The sequence below is a fragment of the Chiroxiphia lanceolata genome, chromosome 11, assembly GCF_009829145.1.
Source record: "Chiroxiphia lanceolata isolate bChiLan1 chromosome 11, bChiLan1.pri, whole genome shotgun sequence".
NCBI lineage: Eukaryota > Metazoa > Chordata > Aves > Passeriformes > Pipridae > Chiroxiphia > Chiroxiphia lanceolata.
Genome location: NC_045647.1, coordinates 6,038,867 through 6,044,866, shown reverse-complemented (window position 1 = coordinate 6,044,866; position 6,000 = coordinate 6,038,867). Strand labels below are relative to the sequence as shown.

The following is a 6,000-nucleotide window of genomic DNA, read 5'->3' as shown; positions in this document are numbered from 1 at the left end:
GGAACTCTGATATTACTCAAGCATGAGCAGGAAATGCATGAGAGATGGAAGCAGGATCAGAACAAAAGAGGGACAGGAGTGGTTCAACCAGGTTCTTCGATTCTTTAATTTCCCTTTTCGTCTTGTGGCAAAGAAAAGATACATGAATTGCCCCCCAGTGTCCCAAATTCCCTTGTGAAATCCTCTCAGTGCTTGGCATGTGTTAAAATGCCAATGATATAGCAGAGCACGTGGGATCACTTTGCAAGGTCAAGTTAACTTGCTCAGGTACGAGGAGGGCAAACAGGGAGCTGGGGAACCAGAGGTCTGCAAATGATTTTATCTTCTAGGGGTCAACATAGATTTTCCTTCTTCGGACACTAAAGTAAATTCCAATGTAGTTTTTTGAAGAGAGAAGTAGGTGGGCACCTGAGAGATAATGTCTGTTCGTGGGTTGATGGTGGAATTATTTGCTGGGCATGTTTTTCCTTTCAGACATCCTTTTGGAAGCAAGGTATGTTATTTTGGAAGCATTTGTGAAGGAAAGGAACACCCCCCCAACCCCCCCAAACAAAGAAGCATTACTTAAATGAACTAATCCACTAGGTTTGTAGCCCAAAGCTGTGAACTAGACTCGGGTGTGCTGCATGCAGGGGAGTATCTCACTTGGGAGCTTGGCACTTGTGTGCTGTCAATAGGTGGGGAAATAACCACCCAGCTGTTCCTTTCTCCTTATCTCTTTACAACATGTTCTCCCCTCTGGGCCTCTCAAAGAGGGAAGAGTCAGACCAACAAAGCTGGAACCTCTCTCATTTCTTAATATCTTATTAAAGTCCCCTGTGCCTTACTCTTGGTTTTTGTGTTTCTGTGTTTACAGGAATAATGATGCAAATATCTACTGTGAGAGGCAGGCATTTACCAACTTTAGCAAAGTTTATGTGATCAAGTTACGGTTTAACAAGTTATTTCAGGAGCAGCAAAACCAGCTGATTTCTCACGTATCTCTCCAAGTGGAGTTTCTGAATCATAACAAAGGTGTTTGTCAGCTTTCCCTTTCAGAAGGTGGTGGTGGGATCCCTTTCTTATTTAGCCAACTAACAGGACACAAATCCTGTACAGACTCTTTACATATTTGAAAGCTAAACAAAATACATTTTAAGGCAGGCACTATCTCAGAAGTTGAGGGGTGTGTGGGAGCAGATAGTGGGAGTGATCGAGCACATGTACAAAACCCTGCATATTGTGTTTCCTCATGGAGAAAAAAGCTAAAATCTCCACTTGGAGAACATTTGTCTGGGTTTGACTGTTTTTGAAGGATCAGGTGGCTTTCTGAGCATCACAAACTTCGAGTAAAGAAGGTGTAGGTCTGCCTGAAGAGGAACAAAAGGGAAATAAATCAGAGCATGATGTCCTACACTTTGTAGTACCTGGGTGATGGTGAGGCCTTCTCAGCACGGAAGGACCATTGCTCTGCGTGATTCTGCAGAAGTGGGGCCTGGTTTCTCCCACGCCTTCCCACTCTTTCTGGCTGTGGGCCAGGACATAACCTGGCCCCAAAGCCACACTGGGTTAACAGGGCAGGAGGCTGTGCCCAAATGACCTCAAGCTGCTGCCTTGTAACAGGTCAGCTCCACACTTTAAAGACGGTATGTGCTTATTTAGACCTTTTAAGTGTCAGAGTGCAAGCGATGATAACATACCTGTGAAACATCAACCAAAATAGTACCAAAGAAATCTACTTTAAGGAATGCTCTCTGTGTTCCCATATCTCCTTAGATCTGCACGTGACCCCTGCTCTGAAGCTTTTACTGCCCCAGAAAACTGCCCATGCCCAGTACAAATGTAAGAAGTGTGAATTTTATGCTCAGTTTGTGCCAAATTTTGCTTCTCTTGCTTTTTAATGATACATATCTAGTTTTTGATTATCCATAAACTCAGCTCTAAATTTCATTAATGATTTTGAAGTCAAGATGGTGTGTGATACATCAGCTGCAGAAAAAGATTCGTAGATAAATTTTGAAACACTTTAAACCCTTCCAGTTTGATTCAGTTCATGTTCCTTCAGGAAGAGATTTCTTCATGTATTCTGAAAAGTTTGGGGCAGGAATATTTGGTGAATACCAAATTAATCTTCTCCCAGTAAATGAAGTGCTTAAACTGTACCTGATCTGCAAATTTGCGTTTTTTTTTTTCTTAAATAAAAGAGGTACCACATTTTATATCAAAACTAATATATGAAGAAGAAGTGTTAAGAAGAAAGAGCCCTTGGCTTAGACATTCAAGCTTCAATTTTTCATAGACCAGTGAAATAGTAGAGGTGTCCAAGGTTTTCCAAAGTGATTTTAAAGAGCAATCTCAACGGTGTGAATGGCTATTGTGTCTGAAGTGCATTGGCCACTGCCCAGTAACTACCAGCAGAAAACCTTTATAAATTAGGCAATTTCTATTAACATGGAGATGGAAATAGGGTCAACATAATCTAACAAAGGCATATTTATGTTTTGATTTGGTAAAGCACCAATTTGAAGCGGCTCAGAGCCAAGGGAATTGTGAATTATCTGCAAGCAAAAGAGAAAGTATATTTTTGAAAGTATGGAAGTTACTAGTGGGGTCCCTAGGAGTTTTACCTTTTGCAATACCATAAAGTTTTTACAATAACATTATTCCTCAAGGTGTAGCATTGGAAGAAACGATTCCTGTGAACTCCAGGTCTGGTGTGACTGCAGCATCCTCAACAGGCAGATCCTGGTGCCCTCCCATGGGATGGAGCACAGAGGATCCACATGCACCTCCAACAATCTGTAATGAATTCCCATAGCACCTATAACTACCTTTAAAGATTTTTTTTTCCTTTTAGAAGACAGAAAAAGCACCAGATGTACTTGTTACATTTCTGGTAGTAAAACATTTTCAGAAAGAACGACTGGTAGAAGCCATGACCAGTGAGGCAGGAAGAACTGGACCATGAGATCAATCAGGCCAAGGTATGTGCAATTGGAATTCTCTCCTAACAGTGAATTAATGGTGGGTGCCTGGGGAGACAAGGATGGAGCTACCTGTCAATATTCCCCAGGCTCCAGCAATTTGCCATCTGCAGTGCCAGAGGTGGCATCTCTGTGTTTAATAGCACTCAATGGATTTCTCCCCAGAATTTATCTTGCTGTCTTTTGACCACTGGAAATTTTTTTATCGCGCTGTTACAACTGGCTGGTAGAAAATTCTTTAAAGTGAGAGGGGGGCGTGTGTGTGGTGTGTGTCCTGTGTTCGTGAGAAGAACATCTGAGCTGGCTGTGGGAGCACCATTGGCAGCCTCTTATTTTAATGCAAACTGGGAGCCAGTGTGTGGTTTTGAGCACTCATTGTGTCCTTGCAAGGAAGATATTTCTTTTTGGGCAATATGAAATAGTGAAGATGACTCCATGGGGCCACAAGGCAGGAAATATTCGCTACAGTAGATGCTGACTCACAAAGTTAGTTCAGATGGATGATTTTTCTCTCTATCTCTCTTTACCTTTCTACAGAGTTTTCTACTCAGACTGGATGAAAACATTGCCCTGGACCACCTACAGCCAGTTTTTTCCTGTTTTTCCTGTGCTTGAATAGTGTGTTACAGCGTCTGGATTATAAACATGGCAGGGGAATGTTTTAAATCCCCCAAATGGGGATTTGCAATGTAAGTCTTGTGAAAGCATTCCTACAGAAACTGGGTTGCATTAACCTTTCCAAAGCACAAACTGGTGGTGTGGATGTTGCTCAATCGCTACCCAAGTCAACTGCTTGGTTACTGGCAAAAAACTCAGGAATATTCTGTACCCTATTCTGTCCATTCCAGAGCAACTTTACCCCTTGATAGGTGTTGCTGTGGCTTGCGAATCCCTGCATTTGTTTTTGGGTGGTCTGAATCAATCTGATGCAGGATTTTAGGTGACCCAGAAGTCACAGAAGAGAACTTCAGGCAGAAGGTTAAAATTGCCATGGCAACCTGGGCAAAGACAGGGGATCTCCATGTGCAAGTTCCTCCGGAAGAGAGTGAGAACAGAGTCTGTAAAAACACATTGTAAAGACAGAATAGTTAATATATACAAGAAAAAGTGAAATCTGACAAATAATTTATTAACCTCCACAGAGACCAGAGAGGCCAATGTTCCAAGCACTGCAAATGGAAATGGATTTGTTGCTCCTGGGTGAAGTGCAATCCCGTTCACGAAAAGTTAGTTAATGTGGGATACAGTAGCCTTTGGATGTAACATGAGGGGTTGGGTGATAGACGGTGTTCCAAGTTACTGGAAGGTTTTACATCAGAGAGTAGAGCCTCTGATCTCAACCTTTGATCTCAGCTGCATTTGGAGTGGGGGACAAGGTCAGCAGATGGCTTTAAAAGCTGAGCAGGTCGCTGCTGAGGGAGCCAGCAACCGGCATTCCCAAGGGAAGAGAGCCCGAGTGGTGCCCGCCTCTGCCGAAGAGGGAGCAGTCCCACTGGACAGTGGTTAGTGAGTGTGTGTGTCTGGTGTGTGGTGGCTTCCTTGGGTTGAGGGAAAATTGGCATCAGGGAGTCCCTGGATCGACAGGTGAAGCTGCATTAGACTTGGGTTTGGTTTGTCCTGGTGCTCTCTCACTTAACAAAAAACCAGCCCCGACCAGATAAAACAATTGTTGTAGAAAATAATTGTGTAGTCCAAGAATAGTCCCCAGCTGATCTGGCTTACAGAATGCAGATTGTGACTGCAAATGTTGGTTCCAAAAGACAGGAGCTCGATAAATCAGGGAAAGGAGATGGTAATTTCAGCTGGATTGAAACATAAGGGCCCTGATTGTGCAAGAGACCTGGAATTCCTTTATTTTGAAGTTGTCGTTAGTAGCCTCAAACAGTTTCCTGAAAAGGAGAGAAGAATAGTGGAGAGAGAAGATCCAGATGTGACCAATGAACAATTAAGTCTAAATAAAGTGATGGGAATAAAGCAGGAAACCTATAGGGAATGGTAAGTGGAGAAATGGGAAGTCCAGATTTGTATAACTTCACAAAAAGGAAATAGGAGTAAAATGAGAGAGTCAACAAGTAAATTTGTGCCAGACCATGGCTATACAAAGACAACTCTCATTTTAAAATTACAAAGCAGTGGCTAAGAGGGTGGTAACGAGGGGGTAGCACCCCATGAGAGAATGGTCCTGTGCCCTCCTTAGTGCCAATGTCCCCATAAATCATGAGAAATGAAGGAGACTGGGACTGTATCACTGCCTGCTCATTGCTTAGGTTATTAAACTCTGTTAAAACAATCCCAAAGTTTGATTTCCCCCAGTCAGCCTCTGTAAGCCTTATTTTACAGTTGGGGAAGCAAGTCAGCTGATGTGATTTTTATATTTTATTGTACCCTACATTTTCATTTAACTTCAGTTTGTCTCTTTGGCTTTCTGGGTTGTGTAAGAGTTTGCCTTGATATAGAAAACTTGGACAATGGGCTGACACCTTGGACAATGGGCTGATCATCATCTGATTTTATGATGATGTCTTCTGAATATATGTCTCATTGTACATAAAAGCAAATTAAGTGAATTAATATATTTGTCATGCAAGACTTTTAAAGGTGATGTACAATTAGTCATAATTTTATAAGCAGAATGAACTGGTGGTAATAAAAAAATAACCTTTCTTGTTAGTTCCAGAAAATATATTTAAAGTTCAGAGTCAACCTTTTTTAAAGGGCTGCCAAAAAAGATTTGAATTTGAGGGGCCTGAGAATTTTGTGTATCCTAAATTTTGGTAGATTGTGAATACCAAACACAAAGTTAAATAAGAAAACATATCCTCACTATACTCACCCCTCAATCAGTTTTATTTTGCCTAATTTCAGAACCACAAGTATATGTCAATATTTTTGGGAACTTGGTATTCTCCACAATATTTGGATGGTCTAAATTGAGTAGAATAACCATAAACAAAAGAAACAGTGCAATGAAATGCAACTTGATGGGTAATAAAGTCTCTTAAACATCAACAGGCAGTCATTGCAACATTACCACTGT

General features: G+C 41.6%; 1 protein-coding gene across 8 annotated transcripts in view; it reads left to right on the top strand.

The window, feature by feature from the left end:
• Nucleotides 1–4,329: 4,329 nt before the first annotated feature.
• The window catches only part of LOC116792349 (monocarboxylate transporter 2-like), a 39,019-nt gene continuing 37,348 nt past the window's right edge, over nt 4,330–6,000 (top strand). For 4 of the 8 annotated variants that reach the window (XM_032699246.1, XM_032699245.1, XM_032699243.1 and 1 more), the window contains exon 1: nt 4,339–4,469. The gene's annotated coding sequence lies outside the window, so the exon portion shown is untranslated. Of the gene's footprint in view, nt 4,470–6,000 lie in introns of all 8 variants that reach the window. The other 4 variants (XM_032699244.1, XM_032699248.1, XM_032699249.1 and 1 more) reach the window with 4 other exon arrangements.